The sequence below is a fragment of the Anser anser genome, assembly GCF_964211835.1.
Source record: "Anser anser genome assembly, chromosome: 26".
Taxonomy (NCBI): domain Eukaryota; kingdom Metazoa; phylum Chordata; class Aves; order Anseriformes; family Anatidae; genus Anser; species Anser anser.
This window is the reverse complement of record NC_139747.1, coordinates 3,913,630-3,934,556: the sequence shown is the minus strand read 5'-3', so window position 1 is coordinate 3,934,556 and position 20,927 is coordinate 3,913,630. Positions and strand designations below refer to the sequence as shown.

General features: G+C 43.3%; 1 protein-coding gene and 1 long non-coding RNA gene across 2 annotated transcripts in view; one reads left to right on the top strand and one right to left on the bottom strand.

Moving 5' to 3' along the window:
• LOC310886875 (uncharacterized protein) overlaps nt 1-20,927 on the top strand; it is a 198,591-nt gene that overhangs the window by 139,642 nt on the left and 38,022 nt on the right. The gene's annotated exons all lie outside the window — the stretch shown is intronic.
• LOC310886877 lies at nt 7,450-10,251 on the bottom strand. The gene is made up of 2 exons (XR_014575533.1): nt 10,217-10,251; nt 7,450-10,179 (listed from the first exon to the last, which is right to left on the bottom strand). It is a non-coding gene; the product is annotated as an uncharacterized lncRNA (long non-coding RNA).

Here is a 20,927-nt window from a genome sequence, read left to right as displayed (position 1 = left end):
ATCACGTCTGAATTTGTGCTTTATCCCAGCCGAGATTTCTCATTCCAGCAGCACGCTGACAGGGGAAGCAGCCTGGAGTTTCCACGTACTTGAAATGAAGCTATAAAAGCCATAAGATCCTGCTGCACGTCCCATGGAAAGCGACAGCACAGTGGGTGACCGAGGCCATTGTTGTAATACAGTCTCTTAGCACTCGAACAATTGGGGTGAGCAGCGTGTCGTAGGATGGGAACGCTGACAGCTTGTCTGACCAAGAGCAGAGAGCAAGTGGGGTCAGCACCAAAGCAAGTCCGGTGGGGCTGATGCTCCGGCATTACAGCCCACACAGCTTTCGTTGTAAAGGGCAAGCTAAGGTCAGCATGGTTAGACTGCACTTTGAAGAAATTGCCAGCGAGTAAAAGACTGAGATGGAAAGCTAGATTTCGGGCATGTTAGTGAAGAAAGACACTCATGGTCTCTTTAATGGACTTCTCCAGGCTACCCATCTTGTAAAGATCACCTGTGAAACGTCTCCTTTAGCTTATTACTTTATTTTCTGCCGATGGTACTCATTTTTCCTGGTACCAAGTCTTTCCTGAGAGTTATTATCTGAATTACTGTATATTGCAGCTATAAACCAGTTGCCTGTCTAGATGCTCTCACCGTAAAAGGGGCCCTGTCCTGCAAGTGGGACCTCGGTGTCGCTGCTTCATCGCGGGAGGGTTCACGGGGCTGCGTGCTGCTGGTGCCTCCGAAGTAATCAGCCGGCAACAGAGATGGCTGAGCACGAAAAAAAAGAAAGAGGAAAATAGGAGTCGGGATTTTGTGGCTGCTAATGCAGGAAGCTGTCCTCGCTGAGAGGAGAGGTGTGTTATCGGGGAGCTCCTGTCGAAAATTCAGTGGGGTCCAAGCTCATCAGAAAGAATCCAAGAACTCAAGCAGGACGAAAGAAGTTCTTGGTTCTCATTGCATACAAAGGTATCCCTAGCCGCTCCCAGAAGGAGAAATTATTAAAAGTTTATTAGTTTGGTTCCTTTTTGCTTGTTTTCTGCATTCATCTGTTAGGAAGCCAAGGTGTTTGGGGGACTAGCCTAAACTGGTAAGACTGTTTCAAAGCTTTTCTCAAGATTTCTTCTGTGATGCTGGTTAGTCATTTAGCAACTTCCTTGCAAGCCCTAGAAGAGGGATAAAAATGTTCCCCTTTTTTCACAGGGGGTCTGGGTCTAGTGTTGTGATGACCAGAAGAGTATTTTTGAATAATTTTTGTTTATTGGGAGCAACCAGGGACAAGTGCAGCTGGTGCAAAGCTGTTCGAGGCAGCTGTACAGACAGGCCTTCGTTTCTTTCCTCAATTTGAGGGAGTATCCGTAATGAACACACGTGAAAACAAGAGGCAGTCTTGCACCTAAAACTGGAGGAACGGTTCACATACTTGAAACCAAATGGGTGGCCTCAAGTAACAGATGTGTAAAGGCTGCCTTGGAAATGCTTTACAGCGTTGTATGAATACTTCAAGAGCTCTTCAGAACGTAGTCAGTGTGACAGGGCTTTCTGGAGATCTTTTCTTCAGAGGCATTTGTCATGAACCTAGGAATAATGCATGATGCACTTGAAGAACAAAGGCAGTTATCTACTGAGTTTCAAAGGAGAGATTTTTACAATTACAGCTGCTCATAAGGTAGTCGGTAGGCAGATTATAGTGTCGGAGTGAATGGCTGATTGACTTTTCTCTCACAGGTTTCTTGTTCAAGAACCTGTTGAGAATAAAAGAATTATGTATAAATCTATGCTGAGAGTCCAACAAGAACTGAGATGAGTTAGGTCCCCCCTTTCCTTTTTGGTGCACACACTCCTGGTGTACAAACTGCTTGCTTTTACTGCCTCGTCTTCAAATGAAAATTTCAGCAGCCTTGGGCAAGCAGGCATAGCAGGGTATAAATATTACAGAGAGATCCTTTGGGCTCTTGTACTTTCTGTGATGCCCTGATGAAACAAGATTTGAGAATCAGTCTGTGAGACTCTTAAACATGCAGATTAGTTTTTTTTTTCTAATTAAGTCTATACAGTGCGAGCTCAAACATGCTTTTTAGGTAGGCATTACAGGCAAGGTTATACCAGGAGCAGAGACATAAATGGGGGCTAATAACGCATCTGTAACATTTTAAAATGAAATTGAGAGATGTGTGGTGAAATTTTTTAAGAGCTTGTGTCCCATATTTGTAGGTGGTTTCTGCCCAGACACGGATAGGTAGTGGTGGTTCTTGCGGGTGATATTCCACTGATTTCACCATCTGCGGTCATGCAGGTGAACCTGTACTGAACAGTAAACGTCTCCCAGCTGGATGCCTTGTTCATTCTGCCACTGGTTTCAGCTTCAGAATTTGTTTGTGCCCAAGGTGTTCAGGGAACCACAATCCAGCAGGGAAAGTCAGAGCAATATAGGCAGCTCGCACCCTGAAACACAGGTCTGGAGCCTCAGCTAGCATGACTTGGCAGAGGCCCCGTTGACTGCAGTCATTGTCCTTTGAAAGCTTGTTGAAATCAGTGCAGCTAAAACCAGCACAAGCAAATATTTGGCCTAAGCAAACCTGTTTGCTTTGCATGGAGCCAGCACACAAGGCCGTGCCTGGAAAGCACTTGCACCATTTTCTGTAGCGTTGGAAGGGGAAATGACAGAAGTGCACAAAAGGTAGATCTGTGGAAAAAAAATAGCTGAGGATCTTGGGGAAGGCATACTCTAGAGACTTTATTTTGTTATAATTTACTAAAGGAAAATATTGAACTGATTGTTCTTGCAGATTATTTTTTAAATTGTGTTTGTTTTCCATGTTCAAATATAAGCCCAGCTGGCTACCAAAGATGCTCTATTTCTCTTCTGGGCTAGCAATTATCCTACCTGTTATCACTGACTTTTCCCATTTGGCACTGACACAAACCATGTAATTACATAAATACCTCTCCTCTCCCTTTCCCCATCTATTCTGTTTGTATCTATACTTTGTCAAAGCCTTTTTTTCTTCATGCTAATAGCTGTGTAGAGTCCTCTGGAGGTCAGCTTTCCTAGCTGTGCTCAAGAAGAGCACTGGCTCTCCTTGCAGTGGAGAAAAATGAGCTCAGTTAAAGCCATTCATTCATGATCAAATGTGGTGAATCTAGGAGACCGTCTAGTCTCTTCTATAGTGTTTTCTCTAGAGCACGGAGGGAATTATAACTTGCTTGACATCATTATTTTCATGCGGCCTGACATGTCATTTCAACATAAAACAAGCAAAAAAATAATAATAATAAATTGACCCCGAAATTCTAGCTCAGAACCTAGGGAGAGGCAGAAGAGAGACGTACAGAGAAATCCATTGTCGAGGGGGCTTGGAGGCAAGATGCTCTCAGAGAGGGGAGAAAGCTGGCTGAAGGAAGTCGCAGAGCTCCCCCATCAGCATCCCACCCTCCGGACTGTACACGCTCTTCAATATTTGCAAGCTGCAGCTCGGTCCAGACTGTACGGGACCAGTGCTGGGAATCACGGTCTCATTTTTCTAACAACCTAGCCCACGTCTGCATAAAAGTTAACAATGTGAAATAAACCAAACCAAGGCCCTTGGTAGCCCCAGGAAGGCTATTTATTAACATTGCACTGTGTGTGTGCAATCCATGTATAGCATACACACTGTACATAATTAAAAGTCTTAGAGCTGTAGCACTCCATGATTAATGCCTTAGGTAGGCACTTCGGCTCCTAATACTAATAGGAAGTGACTCGCTCTAAACCATGAGTGGTGCTTGGGTACCTCAGGAGTAATAAAGGTTGCTCTAGGCATATTGCATGATTCCTTGACTCATTAATTATAGCTGCCCGAAGTGGAAAGTTTATAATTAAACATATAGTTTACTCTTCTACTTTTGGATGAAGTAAATTAAGGTAATTAGATTTCTTTTCGATTAAGCATATGGAGCCATTTACAAAGTGCACAGGTGTGTGGAACAAGGAGGTTACTGTGCAAGGAATTTTGTCTTGAGCTCATCTGAGATCCAGTGCAGAATGATGTGATGTTTGTACTCAAACCCATTAAGTTTAATTATCCTTATAGGTGTTTTTTTGACTCTTGAAAAGAAGGGCTAAAGAGTAAATAAGTACCTTGTCTTCCTTGTCAGGACCTTCTTTTGGGATGCAGCTGTTCTTCCCATTTCTTTACTGATAAACTGAGTTGCAGGTAAAAGTCTTTCAGCTGAAAATATCAGAACAAGCAATTAAAAAATTCAGATGTCCCAGTGCAGGCATGCATAGTTAAAAGAACAAGGGTTGTTAGTACTATATGTTAAGCATGTTGTATGTTACTTGCTCATAGCAACTACCATGATATTTGAACATGTAGGGTAGGAAACTATTAGCTCAGTTTTACAAGGAAACTGAGGCACACAGGCTTTAGTCACTTCTAGTTCACACAGGAAAAAAAAAGACACCTTTAATAAGGAATTGATCTTGAATCGTAGGATGGTGTCCTTAACTTTCAGCCACTCTTTTGACCTGCCTAATGAGCATTTGTTTATTTAAATAAATCAAGAGAAGAGAGACTAACTGGAAAACCTGTGAATTGTAACCCCTCCTTTTCTTTGCAGACTTTCTGACTGCTTTGTAAGACTGATTGTGCAGCAAATAAGGCAGCTTCGATGACATACTGGCTTTGTGGTTTTGTTTTGGAGTTGATGCTATAAAACGAACACTTTGTGTTATTGCAGCACTGAGTCCCCCTTCTTCTACTGTGCATTTAATTCAGCGCTGACTTATATAGAGATGTATGCATTTCTGTGCTTTTGTACACGCTCACACACATCTAACTACAAGAAAATTCCCTGTGTGGGGAATTTTGCGGTTCGGCTTTCCGTGATTTGTTCCAAGTTGTGGAAGGAAAGTGCAGGGGGCTATTTGCGCAGGGTCGCGCGGCTGGACGGGGAAAGAAGAAAGAAGTAAACGGTGGGAACTTCGGCTGGAGTTCCAGCGTTTCTGATCTGGGTGCAATTGAGTCAATAGAAGTCAGACTCATTAATCCTGGCCTGCGGCAAGTCTTCATGGCTGGAAACAGTACCAAATGTCTCTTAATGACTCAAGTAGGGATAGTATGGAAATAAAGGAGTCTGAGTACTTAGACTTCACAAACGTGTGTGGTGGTTTGTTCCATTCCCCCCCCCCCCCCATCATTTTTGTTCCCTGTTGTAGGCAGATACGAGGTGTGTATTGATTCCTGAGAGAGCACTAATGGCATTTGTTTCTTTGCAGAATTAAACTTGACATATACATAATAATGACTTTGTCAGGCTCTGCCTTTAATGAGCTTTTCCAGGCTGTATTTGCAACTCATTGAGGGTCTTTTCTGTGGCTTATTTTCATGAAAAAGAAAGTTAAAGCACATTGAGCAGGATTATTGAAGTGTTGCTTTAGCACTTGCATTGCTACACAGGCATTTTTAAGGCCCGTGGCCTGCGAAAGACACCCCAAATGCAGACACGGGAAGCCTTTGCAGTTGTCCTTCATCGCTGTGAGGGTTTAACTCTGCCAGTGCAAGTGACTGTTCTGCAGTGCAGGAAGGTGCCTCTGCTGGAGGCCACCTCTTGCCACTGGTGACCGGTGCTTCCTCTTTGTCCGGCCTTCGTTCCTGCCATGTTCCCTGGCTTTGGCCTCACCGAGCAGGCCTCATCGGCTCTCGGAGAGCACATGGCTGGGACAGAGCACTTCGTGCCCTTCCTCCTTCTGCATCTGCACTGCCCCAAGCTCCTTCTGGTAATTGGCCGTCAGGTGCAGCAGGCCAGAGCTGAAAATGTGGAGGCTGGGGGCAGCATTTGTCCTCAGGACAGAGCCTGCAAAGCCCCGCCGGTGCTGTGTAAAGTGCAGGCCCTGACAGGGGCTGGAGTGTCCATCAAAGGCTTTGTTCCATACCTGTCCTCGCAGAGTGGAAATCAAAGGCACTCTCTTTATCTGATGGTCTCTAAAAGGGATCTGAAACATCGATTTCTGTTTTCAAGTGAAGCAGGAGTGTCGCTTTGGCTTTGTGCACGAACCTTATCTCAATTTCCTCATTGAGCAGCAAAACAGCTCCCTATGTTTTATTTTATTTCCTTGAGGCAGAGAAGGAGAGCAGTTTGGTTGCAGATGGCTTGTCTCAGAGCACTGGAGCTAGGCAAGGGATCCCTTACGTTGCTTCTCCCAACACTGCTATTTCTGAGGCTTTTTTGCTTCCTGTCTAACCTCGCTGTCGGCCTCCTCATGCTGGCCCCTCTCAGGTGCTCCCCTTCACTGCACCAGCTCCCCCTGCTCTGTTACCTGTGAGCATTTCTCTTACATGGGGGATTTTCTTGAATCAAAAACTGGCATCAGCGTCTGTCCCTTAACAGCAGTGCCTGGGCTGGGAGTACTGAATTTCGAACGACTCTCTCTAGGCCAGGTTATTGCATTGAAAACACTCAGAAATAGATGCTAAAATAAGATCTGGTTCAAGACACAGTGATCCTGCAATGGGAGTCCCATTGATCTCGGTAAGATTTCCTTGCATGTTGTAGGCAGCATTGATTTGTTTTACTTCTTCATGTGACTCAAGACATTGTCTTTAATCTATGAAGTCCTGTGTCCTGACAATCCTGTAAATGTTTTTATGTTCCTCTGTTTAGTCCCGTCTGTGATAAATCTGAGAACAATGTCTGTTGAAGTCGGTTTTCAATCTGAGGCACAATTAGCTGATCTTGTTTCGTGTTGAAGGGTGACAAGCAGGAAATGTGAAGATTTTCATAGTGTATTAACACAGGCAAGTTAGGCAGTGACAGAGACCTTATGAACTTGTTAAATATTTAAATGTGTCACACGTAGAAGGAGAACTGAAAGGAGCAGCAGGGCCATTCAAGCCTTGTTCCTACGGGACGAAACAAACTGGTTTTCAGAGCACATGCAGGAAGAGTGCAGAGAAATCCCCTGGAAGTGCCCAGTGCTCCGAGCTGCTGGCATGCAGACCTTTGCTGCCTGCAGCCGGAGGTCCCAGTCGGCTATGAAACCCAGAGCAAGCAAATGTGAGTCTGTCAGATGAGCTATGTGATCGCACTTCCTCCTGTTAAAGCAGAGAGATTATTAAATGTTTGCGTTCTTTTTAGCCTGGCTTTTAGGAGAGGCATTGTACAGCTATCTGCTGTGTCAAGCTGTCACATGAACTGTGCCTTCTGAAGGCATCTGTGCAAGAGTACCCTGCAAAAAAATGGAGTGGCATTGGGTTTTTGTATTTGTGGCCTGTATGGGAAATGGTGGTCAAACAGACAATTACTGCACAGAGCTAAAACTTTCTGTTTTCCCCCTCTGAGCCTCTCTAATGTGAGGAAATTATGTTGAGGAAGGGAGCACACAGCTGATGTTGGCACGTCAGTGGCACACTATATTACAAAACTTAGGTACCAAATAAAATGAAGGCTGCCTACTTAGCCTAAGAAAAGATTGAGTGTAGTTGGCTATTTGCATTAGGACTTCCTACCAGCCTCTGTGCGCGTGAATGCACCAAGCAGCTGCTATAAAGGACATCTGGAAGTGAAACTGAAGTAGAACAGGATGAAAAATCTTCCAGACTCTGAAGGGAAGGTCATCACATGAAAAGCTAAATGTCACATTTGTTGCTCAACTTAGTACTATTACATCTGGAAAAATGTAGCCCTTCGGTTCTGCAACTGAAAATAAGCCGAAGTCAAACAGAAGTCCTTGAGTGCAAACACACAGATCAGAATTAAATTTCCTTCTAACTCCTGGGTAATAGAGTTCTGTCGGAGCCAGAAGTCAATTAAGTGGATAAATACGCACGTAGTTCACTAACACTTAGCATTTCAGTGGTATTTTGCTGAAGTAAGCACTTAATGTGATTATTGTGTTTCAGCCTGATTTAAGATGACAAGTTTTGCATTTCCTAAATATTAATTAGTCCCATATTTCTATTTATTTAAACTCTGAGGCAGCAAGTGGGTAGTTGTGTGATTTACCTCTACCTCCTGGCACTTACCTCAACTGGGACATTTGAAATGCAATTCTAAACAATTAGCCTTCCTGCCTGTCAGCATAAAGAATAAAGAGTAGAGCTTGTTTTGTTTGTTTGGGGGAATGATCGTTGTACAAACTGCATCTACAAACAAATGCAGGGATCTGCTTGTTTGGAGCTCACTGCAAGACGAGTCTTTTTGATACCTAATCACGGAAAAACAATAGATTTTAAATGGATTTTTTTTTTTTTTCGGGGCTAGGCTATTCCCCTATGGCTGGCTTTTAGGGCAATACCAAAGGCGCACAGGGCTGAATTGCTTGTATTGTGCTGCTGGTGTAAAGCAGTTGGGTGTCTGCCCAGCAGGAGATGCTGTGGCTGAGGATATTACCTGGCAGGTGTTTGAATAGTGCCCTGTGAATGGGGGTGAGATGGATCTGCAGTGGTCCATGCTGCTGGGCTGAAACTGCTGCCTTGCACAGGCAGCCTGCTGAAGAAATCAGTCTCCACAACAGGAGGGTCCTTGCTGTAAAGAGACAGAATGTTTTCCAAATCTGACCCTTCCGGAGCATCTCAGGGTTGTCTGAATTGCTCTGACATCTCTGGAAGTCTCACCCCGTGGTATCCAAGAACTCACAGGCCAACTGTGAAAGCACGTCATTCAACTCCCTGGTGGCACAGAGGAAAGATGGGTATTTAAAACTTCAAATGGGCAGAGATTAAAAGGCTCTGGATACCCAAAGCTCCTTTTGAATTCAGTGGGAATTTGTGTACTCGGTAGCAAAAATAGAGAGATTTTTATAGAGCTGCACCGGTTGGAGCATTGCGAATCTACCCCCAGGACTCCTGCTCCATTTCTCTAGTCCAATTATGGCCCTCGTTGCACACTCTTTGCTATTACTCTGTATGTAATGAGGTGATGGTTGAAGTATTTCAGCTGTAATGGACGAGTGGCAACCAATTTGCCTTGACACATGCCTTTTCCTTTTAAATACTTTCTCTCTTTTAAACACCGAGAAGCTGAAAAACTTGCCTTTCTGTTGAAGGAATTGGTTGTAATCATAGCAAAACTATGTCACCAAGTGGTCATCTGCCTTGCCACCGTGTGTTAAAAGCTTTGGATCATCTTCTGTTTTGGAGACTTATTTTTAGATCTGTACTTTCTGAATGTGTTGTTGGCCACCAGTCAGAGAACAGCAGGGTTAATATAGCGCTTGGTGGAGCTTGCCCATCTGTTCCAGTTTCCATCCAACCATGGAGTTTTACGAGAGCTCTCTAGGAGGGTTTTGAGTTATCCAATTTGTAGTATTCTCTAATATAATCAGCTTGGTAGCACTTGAAAAGCTCACTGTGCCAAACAGGAGGCTATAAAAATTTGCGAAGAGACAAAGGAGCTTGGAAATCTGAGATGTTTTTACATTTTCAGGAATTATGTTTATTTCAATTCATAGTGAAATTAGAGGCCGGAACAGATGGAGTGGTTGTACAGTAAGCTGAGGCTTTGACATTCTATCTAATGAGGAATTAGAAGGCAGACACTACTGATTGGGTTTTTCTTTGGGGTCTAGTTATGTTTTATTTTCCTTGATATTTATGTCAATGGTAACACATCCATAAACACTCTGATCCAGTCCTATTGACAAGATAGATCATCAAGACTTGTTCAGTTGTATATATGCCATCTCGTGGAATTCACAGCTTAAATACGCCATCTATTTTATGGAGTGGTGTGTGTTGGTGGAAGGCAGATATTTTACATTGACAGGATTTTGGAAGACGTGTTGGGTTGGGGAATTGAAGTCCAGAGTGAGGGGAAGCCACAAGCTTTTTGGCTGACCTTCTTCTCCGTCTGTAATCTGAGTTATCTTAGCTGATCAGTGCCTCGTGCTATTCCTTTCTTCAGGGTTGTTCTCATGGTGGGCTCGATCCAGCAGCGTTGCAGCTGCTGTCGGTGCTTGCGCTGACTGCGGATGGGCACAGATGTTGCACATGGATGGGGCTGCAGCGAGTGGGAGCATGAACGGCTCTCGTGGACGTTATCCCCCTTCAGCAGGCAAAGAGTCTCTGTTTTAGTTTCTGTTGTCAGTCTCTTCTAAGTTTCCATCAGCAGTAAAGTCACAGAATTAACGGAAATAAAGGAGCTGTGTTTCTTTCATGGTAATACATATAGGCAGCCATTTGGAAATTGAGGTGTTATTACAGAAACCTCAGCCATTTGGAAATTGAGGTGTTATTACAGAAACCTAATTAAATCATTGTTCACCATTCCCTTCACCCCAAGCTATGAAATAACCATGAAGTGTGGTGACTTTCTTCCAAGCAGCCACCATGAAATCAGCACAAATTTTCCATCAAAAATGGACAACTGCGAAGATTAAACCAAAGAGCACTGGAGGCATTAGAACTGTGCTACCTAATTAAATGTATTTTTCTTGTGGAGTGGGAGGGCTTTTTTTTTTCCCCTCTGTTAACTAGCACTGGGCCTGGACCTTAGACATCCTATGGAGGAAAAAAAAAATGGAAAGAAAGGCTTCCTCTTCTCATTAAAATTGTAGGCAGTTGCAGCCATTAAGGTAGTGGCCTTTTCCTTGGAGGAGAGCAAAGCTGATTTTGAAAAGTTCATGCATGCTTTCTTCCTAACATGTGCCTGTTGGAGGTCAGCTAACAAGAACCAAAGAGGTATAATAATCAGCAGGAAAGGGATACAATCACAAGTATAAATAAGAGAGGGATGGAGAGATGAGGTCAGAAAGCTTCTGAGAAATGGCATCGAACCCTTACATGATTTCCTCTTCAGGCTTTTGTAATTCCTGTCATCTGGGTATTCTTTGAAACAGACGGCCCAGAGCAAACAACTCTTCTTCAGACTGATTTTTAGGTTGCTGAGGTTTGAGGTAATTATATTTTTGTATGATTAATTACTGGTTGGGCTCCTCAGGCAAGGGCAGCCAGGAGCTTGCTCCGCGGCGTGCAGCACCGCTCGGCAAGGAGCACGGTGGCCATCCAAGGCAGGGTCTGTAGGGCTCTAGCACCACGAAGTGGCATTTGTAGCCAAGTGCTTTGTCCTGAGAGGCTCCAGGGAGCACAGGTGTAGTGGAAGGGCTTGAAGGAGCCTCAGCGAAATGTGTGGTTGTATTTATGTGTGCGCTCGACAGAAATCACCGTCAAAGCCCTGAGAAAGCATCTGTCAATTTAACTAACAGTTTTTGAAATAAGATTCTTCCTAGGTAATTCTGAAGCTCCTATTTTCTGGTCTTAAAATTATGAAAATGCTCTTAAATCAACACTATAAATGGGAATCACGGGCATGCAGAAGTTAAATGACGTGCCCAACACTGCAGAAAGGTGCCTTTTCCAAGTTGCATCTGGCTCCTGCACTCGGATCTCCTCAGCTCCGTTCCTCTGATGCCTTTTGGCCAAGTCCAGCCCTGGGTCTGGACTGCGCATTTCAAAAACCTCTCTCAGAGTTGCAATTTTCAAATTTGCAACACAGAAAATACCGAAGCAGTTTTACTGAATGCATGAGACGCATCCAGGAAGACAGAAAGATGCACCAGAGCAGGTAGGGCCTCTCGTGGTAGCTAGGCAAGCGGGTTTTTTCCCCTTAAAATCGGGGATTATTTTATTTTGTGCACCTGCAACGTATCATTTTCATTGTGTGTTTGTTTTTAAAGCCGCTGTGATGTGTGTTTCTCCTCTGCAGGTTTTGTTAGGAACCATCAGCTCCTGACAGCTGTCCCCTAGGACCAGCGGGCACAGAGGAGATGGGTTGTGCTCTCTCCTTTGCCTTCCTTTCTCTGTATCCCTTGTGTTTGCTGCTGGGTGACTAACGTGGCCAGGCATCCAGTAAGAGATCATTCTGCACGTCCTGCCAAGCGTTGCAGAAGAGCTAAGGTGGCCTGTTTTGCCTCTGTTTCCCTTCCCCTATTTCCTTTCGGAGCAGTCTCTACCTGGCAAATTAGCAGAGACTGATGGGAGAGGTTCTCAAAATCGCTCACCAGACAAGGAGGGAGGAACCGTCCTGACACAATAGAAGGGAATGGAAAAGGATTATTTTGTATTTCTTTTCTTTCTAATTTGCTGGTAACTGTGGCAGCTAGGGCTGGTAATTGAATCACCTCTCTGACACTCCACGTTTAAATGATGTTTTTATTATTTTCCATTAATGCTGACCAAGACAGGGGAGGAGACTTTCAAGGTTTAACAAATGGAGTAAGACACCCAGGAGCCCCTGATTTTCAGCGGGAAATGAGCGTTTAAATGGTCCTTTGTAGCTTTGAAAGCATTCTCTGTAAGGTTATCTTCTTGGTGGAAGAAGCCCTAGTGTGGTTGAGTACCTGCTACTTTTATTTGAAGAAGAAAATCCTTCTAAAGGTAACTTGATCATGGTTTATCACTGTCCATGTGGGGAGGATGTTTCTGATCATAGCAGACTATTTAATCTATCTGACAAAAGCATAGCAAGACCCAGGAGTAGGAACCTGAAAGCAGCCAAGTTCAGGCTACACATGAAATTTATATTTTTAACAGTCTGAGTTGTTAACCCTGGAAATAACTTGACAGATTCTCTATCACTAAGCTATATTGATACTGCCTGATGCAAGCTGTACGGGGATACCAGAGCTGACCTCCCTGCTGCAAACAGCCTTGCACTAATTACTCCAAACTGACGCTGCCGTGTTGTGGCTGCTGGGCTTCTGGGACAGAAGCTGGATCTTCCACATGGATATGTGCTGTTCTTTTGGACATATCAGCTTTTTCAGAGCTAATTAGGCTGTGTCTAAGACAGCACTTCATTGCTCAGAACAGCCAGCTAAAGCCGAGGTTAGGAGCTGTAGATCAGAAAAGTTGCAGGCATGACTTGAGAATTTCTGCTGTTCTGTTCTAATATGATCAGTTATTTTTTATTAGTAGTAGCTTTTTTTTTTTGCCATTTGAATGTCTCTCTTGAAAACCTTTGCTCTTTTTCAATGCCCTAAAAGCAGGTAAACATTGTTGAAATCCCTCCCATGCTGAAGTTGCCAAGTAGTTGTTCAAATCCAACAATGCTCGTTACTCTCTGCACATGTCAAGTGCAATGTCATCCGAATTCTCTCCCTCTATCTGCAGTCTTTCTCTAGGGACATCTGTTCTGAAAATTCACATTATTTGCTACGTATAATACTCAAAGCTGGTGCCTATCATGGCCCAATCAGTAGCACTGCGTTATTTCAAAGATGGGGGAGGGGGGAGGGGTTATGCGACCCCTTACTGGAATTTCATTGATATTCTTCTTCTTCAGTAGGAATTTATGACTGTGCAACTCAAAATTTTAGTTGAATTCAAGTCAAAGCAATAATAATGACTGGCTAAGCCTGTCCCAGCACTGCCACCAAGGTTTTATTTATATATTTTCATTTTATTTTTAAAAATATTTCTTATTATTTTAAGCTATTGAAGCTTTAAATGTCACTTATCTGATACTACTTCAACAGGAAAAATGGTAGGGTCTTTAGAAAGAGAAACTAAAGCCAAGTGCCTACAAGGAAATTCTTGGTACAGTCACCTGCTCATTGCCAGTCCCGGCAGAAAGCTGGGAACTTGGTAAGCAGAGATGTTCAAATAATAATAATAGTTTGCACAAACAGAGCTTGATTCTGCCCTTGCTTCTAGCAGCAAATCAGAGTAGTCTTCCACATGGACTTCACCCAGACGGAGCAAGCTGCCACTAAAGCTAATGAAGCTTTATGCCAGAGTGTGCCATTTGAGTCCAGATGGAGTTATCTGTTGGAGGTTTTATAGATTCAACTCCTCGAAGAACTGTTCAGAGGACAGTGACAGTATCAGTCCCCTTACACCAAGGAGGAACCTATCCTGTTAATGCTGCTTTCTTGTACCCTCACTAATTACTCCACCCTTGTTTTGTTCCCATCAGTTCCAGTACAAGCGCGTTCCTGCTAGGGATGGGGATCTGAGCCCTCCTGCTCACTGGAGGCAACAAAGTCATCCTGCCCTTCTGCACCAGTACAGGAGCCTTACTCCTTACCTGGGGTTTCTCAATTCCTTCCTGAAATGCTGGCGTGGCTGATGTGTCAGAGCAGTGCCCCCTCAGTACAGGTGCTGCAAATGTACTGGGAGCGAGGTGTAAGAGAGGTGGGAGTAGGTGGAAGGGGTGGCAATGGAAGAAAGAGGGAGAGGAATGTTGTAGTTCTAAAAGTGACCTCCTAGTATGTTTATGGTGTCAAGAAAAGAGTCCCTCACTCCCTACATTGAGTCCTTGTTGAGAACACCAAGCGGTCATATCAAAGCAAGATCTAGCTACTGTCTCCAACTTAGCGCCACTGTCTATCGCTGTAAGGTTGGCAAGAGTTTGTGGCCAGGCTCTGAATTTCTAAGATCGCAGTTCATGCCAGCAGCTGGCTCCTGACCACTGCCATCCATAAGACCATTATCATTGCCCTTGAGGCCCTGAATGAAGACGTGGAGGATGCATTTCATTTTAACCACGTGAACACTCCTGTTGAAATGACTGAGAACTCTGTGCTTCAAGTTAAGGACAATAAGGCAATGCTAATGCAGATTTTTCAGATTTTTTTTCCTTTGTTACTTTCTTCAATATTCAGGAAATCTAACAAATTCTCTTTTTTGAAACTCAATGTTACAGTAACACCCCTGAAAAGAACCACCATTTGACCCTTTTTCCTCTTCAAGTATTATTTCCTTCAGATGTTTTTATCTCTCTGTTTTTTTTGGTGTAGTCGTACAACATTGTCAGTTTCTATTAATACATTTTGCATGGCTGGCCTCAGGCCAGCTAATGTACAGGAAAAAGGGGTTGGTCCCTCCTTGGTTCACATCTTCAAATTTGCAAGGAGGAACAAATCCTCCAAAGAGTAGTGCAGAATCAACACAAGGTCCTTGGGTGCACCAGATTGCCTGCAGCTGTTTACTGTAGCAAGTGTATTTGTATGAGCACATTCTGGCAGTTGGCTCTCCATGGACACTGCGGCAGTAAAAGAGGAAGAAACCACTTAAGAGTCTTCAAATATACCACGCTCAAGCACCTATTTTCATTTTAAAAGACAGATACGTGATGGGTCATTTAGCTGCTGCAACTAAATAGGCATTTTTTCAGCTGGTTAAGACTGTTTCAGATCACCACCACCCAGGTTGCTCACAGGCCCTAGCTAGACAGGACTGAAAAAGGTTGAAAAGGTTGAAAGCTGGATGTTGCTCACGCTGATGCCTTGTGCAGGTTTGCAGAATTTCCCTTTTGCAGAAAGGGTTGCAGAACAAATTTCCTATGGAGTGAGAAGTCCTGAGATCCTGATCCAAGAAATGTTCGAGTTTTGCTTATCTTCATGTAGCTGAGCACTTCGGTTTAGTTTTTGGAAGAAGAGTCACCTTCAAGAGTGCGTAAGGGAAATGAAGGCAGGGATCTCAGGGAAGGGACAATTCTGCTGGCACACTCAGTGCATGGTGTCACAACGTGACATCTTTGTGGTGATACAGGTGCAGACACTTTTCCTCCGTTCACAACTTTGTCTCCCAGTTTGACCATCCAACCCCCCTCAAACTTTACCAGATTTTCTTGGTTGAGCAAGAAGCTGGTGTTTCGTGAAGCTTGGTAGGGTGCCAAGACAGAAAGCAAGACACATCATTAGTTGTGTTTGCCTTACAGAAGACTCTCTGTGGGCTTTTATTAATAACAATACTTTGTACTACTGATATCTTTCATCCAAGGATATGCAAATATTAATTGGTTGAGCAATTCCCTGCACTCAACTTGATGGCATTTCTCTGTTTGTTTTTGTATAATGCAATAAGTTCTGAATGTCACATCTCATCAGTACAAAATTTGGGGGGAATGTTCTATCTGTCAATAAGCAGAGCCTCACTGGTCTGAAGAGAGAAATGCCAGCCTGGAAATGTCAAAAAGGAGAGGAGAGGAGAGGGAAGGGGATGAAGCACTAGAGATAAGAGGTGCAGGGACAGAAGCAACAGTAGTGTGTGGCTGGGGGAAGCTACCGTACTGAGGAAGATGAAGGAATATACAGATCCTTTGTATGTGTTAAGAACAGAGCTGACAAACACAACACAAGTAGGCAATTTGATAAGAAGGAAAAACATGAAAATTGTGCGACAAGTCAATGGCAGCATTGGGAACAGAACCAAGGTGTTTTCATCTAAGACCCCCGTATTTTAAGCACAAAACGAACCTTTTAGGGCCAAGCTCACAGCTGGTATAAGCTGACACTGTACATGAAGCAATGTCAATTTATGCTAGCTGCAGATCTAGCCTTGGGTATCTTGATTGAAATCTATGGTGGTAATTATTCATGCTCACCATTTGTATTTTGGGACTAATTAACTATTCTAGGTTTCTATAAAGAATATTGTCAACTATTTAATGGCTCATTGAGTTTAGCAGGATTTCTAGCTTCTCTTTTACAATTTCAACAGAATAGTTATTGTGATTTGTGACTTCGAGTAACAGCTAGTGAGCTGTGAGCAGACCATGCGTATTATGATGTTAGTTCTACCCTTTGACAAATAGGTTTTAATTGGCTTTACATGGATTCTACTTGATGATACAAGGCATCCAAAGGATCTGATAGTAGTGTTTTCCTCAAACTGTGCAAAAGCAGCGCCTTCGTGCTAATAATGCATGTTCCACAGATGCTTTTCAACAACTTCAGGCAATGGTGAAGAATACATAAAATTAATTTCTGTATTTGTTAGTCCATTGGTCTTGTATCTGCCTTCATGAAGACATTCAAGCCAAGGTCTTCAGCCTAATTTTGCACTAGCAAAAGAACTTTAGACTTCTGCCCAGCTCAGCGCACGTTGGATACTTATGAAAAAAAAAAATAGTCTGTTTGTCCACTGAAAAGAGTATACTGGTCTCAATGTGTAGTCTTAGTTTTCGTTGCAAGGGCTTATAGAACATGGCTTAGAGTACTCCTGAGATGTTTAATTGTTCAAGTAAGGCTTCACAACTCACTTCTCTGCAGTTTTGTAATGAAATGTTTGATATGATCTCAAAACTCATTTCTTAAGGTAATGGGTTCCCATCCTATCTGAAATTACTCTGTGAGGATCTGAAACTGTGTATCAGAGATGCTCCCAAAGCCCCTAATTGCCACCTCAGTTTTACTAGATGGAGAAGGCAGCTCGATCACAGACTAGCTGGGGCTTTTTAGATTGAACCTGTGCCCTTGCTTTTCCCCAGAAAGAACATGGGAGACCGGTGAAGCTGGGAGAGCAGACAAGTGCAGCATTTTGATCTGATTATGTCCTTATCTTTACTGATGCGTTCCTGTAGTTTTGGTGTGTGGATCACACAATGCTCATAGCTGTCACCAGGACAAGAGAGGAAGAAGGCACAAGTGCCTCTTTTGAGACTGATTCTATCTAGAGGTTTTAGTCTTTAGTCGCACAAAGGTAAGGAGACAAATTTTGGAAATAATGGCATCTTGCAAAAGGTGTAGCTCCATCCTTACTGTTGCTCCATGACCACCATGGCTTTGTCTATTTAGAAGGTTCATATGATGTATGATATCCAAACCATCAAGAAATGGGGGCAAAGAGACAATTCCTGCTTACTTTTTTCCATGGACTTTGTCATTTTTCTTACCTGCTTGAACAATGGAGGATCTCAAGAGTTTGTAAAATATTGGAGTAAAAACCAACTGGACCTTTAGTTAAACTTTAATTTAGTGTCTCAGTAGCCTAAAATGAATGGAACAAAGTCTGCAAGCTCCTTTCACGTGGAGCAGACATGGGATGGTGGCCAGCTTGGGTCATTGTCAAGCTGAAGGGAATGAAGACCAGTTACCCACGAGCAAAGTTCTGTCTCGTAAATTCTCTGAATCATCCACTCACCCTGAACAACAGGGGAAAATAGGGCCCTTTTGTTCGCTCTGTGGATAGCCATATCATCTTTTATTATTGCAAAACAAGTAAACACCAAAACACACTGGGACTTGAGCAGGAATAATATTAAGGACAGCAGTCTGTGAATTGAGAGCTGGCATGCCAGCAGACAGGCAATGTTGTCAGAGGACAGAAAAGGCTGGGAATCAGGTGTGTAAGAGGCAGTGAAGGACCGCCAAAAGGAATTTATACTAATTCCTATTAGGTGATTCCCATAATATTTTCCAGTTCTTGTCTCATCACCCCGTATCGTGTATATAGAAACCACATACAACTGAAGTAAACATTTTCTTTTGATCTGCAAGGTTTCATCTTAGATAGGTGTGTAGCATTAAATAATTCAGTGTCATCAGTGTCTGTGATGTGTGTTAACAGCATTCAAATGAGACTTTATGGAAGACAGACTTGATCAAAAAAACAATCTCCCAAAGTAGTTCTTTGGCAATAGGTCTGCTAAATCTTTAACAACCTTCTCTCATACTAAACAGGGAAGCCAATTTGCAAATTCCTAAGTGAAGGATTGCATGTGCAGGCTTGCAGCTCCCAGCCTGTAGGCAGTGTCCTTGGTGCACAATTTGCACCTGACACCTATGAGATAATAAAGAAATCCTGGTGGAAAAAAAAATCGAAAAAGTCTAATGGAAATATTTTTATTGACATTTCAGCTATGCTGAAGGAAAATATCAGCAGGTGTGGAGGCAGGCAGTTTATTTGACTGAAAAGGCAGGGAGAGGTGTTTCTCAATCGTGTTTTACAGCCTGATTCTGCACAGGGATTGGAGCGACACTGAAACTGCAGAACCAAGACTTTGAGTCGGGATTTCGTTTGGGCAGCATGCTCTGTCTTCTGTCCACAGCAGTGGCACCATGATGTTTCACTAGTGTTAAGCACCAGAGGATTTCAAATAATAACATAAGCGAGCACAGAAGCTTAAAAACAGGAGATATAACTGATTATTCTGCTTCTGCTGATAAAGGGTTAACATTTATCTTCTATGTCTACCAAAAACACCCAAACCTTCAAACAAAAATCTGTCTTATGCAATCTGTGTTGCAGATCTCTTATCCAGGCTGCAGCTTTATGGAGCATCTTAAATTGGTGCCTATCTCTATTACGCACAGGACCTCCTGGGTGTAAGAACAATCTCTCCCTCTCTCTGCTTTCAGTTCCTGCCAGGAATAGATAGGTTTCAATTTTATTTTTATTTATTTTTCCTGTTCTGGTCTTTTTTTTTCCCCCCTTAATTTCACTCTCCTTCTCTGCTGCCCTTTGTTGTGAAAATATCAAGGCAGATCCTCAGCTGATAGAAGTCACTACAGAGCCATTGGCTTTGTACTGGACTGTACTGACACAGACCACTTGCTTTATGCCGTGCCACTAGAGGATGTGGAAAGATACTGAAGACCAGTTGCCCAGAATATTTAGGAGCCCCTTCACCCCAAAGGTACAGAGGGCTGTGGCAGGGACCGTCCTGGGTTAGGTAAGGGGCTCAACACCCTTTCCAGCTGGCCAGAATTGACCCTTATGTCTTTGCTTTCTTTGGGTAAGCGAGCCCATATGGGTCCCAGTCTCAAAATGGTTCACAAAATAAAAGATAAATTGGGGTTGGGTGAAGGCTTATGTATAAACTAGGCTTTTCAATTTTGGCTTTGTCTGCATTTCTCAGTGCGTCCCCCTAAATATTAACCACCATTATTAGATAACCACCTCTATCATACATGGAGATTGTGTTCATTTCCTCTCCCTTGCCCCAGGTGTGCAGTGCAGTTTGACTCTAATAATGTAGGAATCATGAGTTTTTAAAGCACAGTAATTTTTTTCTGGTTGAATTCAATGGACATTGCAGAGCTGAGAGAAGAAAATGCAATCCATCTTCTGTGAAATGAACTCAGTCATCCTGCAGTTTATTGAGTAAGAGGGAATACAAAACAAATCCACAAATGTCAAAAGCAGTCTACAAGGGATCATTCCATTTCTTTTTCCATTTGTTTCCTTGATTAAAATGATTTTTAACTGATTCCTCTCTTAATTTAATATGACAAAATATAATTCACTTGAATATCCTCCTGAACCGCTTTGCCAAAGTGTGTGCTTGGCCAAATGTGCTGGAAATAGGGTGGCGAGGGGGTGGGACTTTGCTGAATCACGCTTGTGCACTTTAATATTCTCTTCACTGTAACGGTGGAAATGTGATGAGAAAAATTCTAGCCCCATTAAATTCAGTGGCAGATTCCTACTGGTTTAAATGGGTTCAGAAAGCACCCCAGTGATGATCAGCTGATTTCTTCTGAGATGAACAGCATAGGTCTTTTAAGCAATGTTTTTCTCCCTGTGAATTTATTCTGATGGCTGCAGATAGGCCTGTTTCAAGCTTTGGACCAGTAATTTCTGTAGCAACATTTAATCCCATAGATTGCTCGCAGCAGACCCCTTTCTGCAGTCCCGTACATGGAATAATTCACGCACCACAACAGAAACCCCGTAGCCGCGCTCTGCCTTTCCTGCCCGCGGCAGGAGTTCCCCACTGTCCCTGGGGTCCTCAAACTCCCAGTCCTGTGCTCACTGAGTGAATAAGGGCAGTAGGATTGAAACGTGTGATTAATTTTGACGTGTGTCAGCTGGTCTGACACACGTCAGACATAGCAAACAAGACCAGCAATCCATCTAGCTCATCGTGCTGACTCTGGCAGTACCGCTGTAAGAGCGGGGGAAGTACACAGAGTTCCTTCCCCAGTCACAAACCTTTTCAGTTAGATCATACATCTTTTCTCTTTCCTGATGGAATAAATGTTTTTGTGTAGGAGGCAGAAGTGTTTCCAGCGTTCCACGAGGATTATGAATGGATCCTCTTAGCAGCCATTTGGGGCTAGAAACTTTTATACCAGTCTCGCAAGAAATGTGTGAAATGGCTTGACCAACGTCATTTGGGGAGGCTGGGGCAGAAACAGGATTACAATCCAGATTACCCAACCCAATTTTGTGCTTTATCCACAGCAAGGCCCTAATTCCCTAAAAGCTTCTAAATGAGGGGATAGCTGA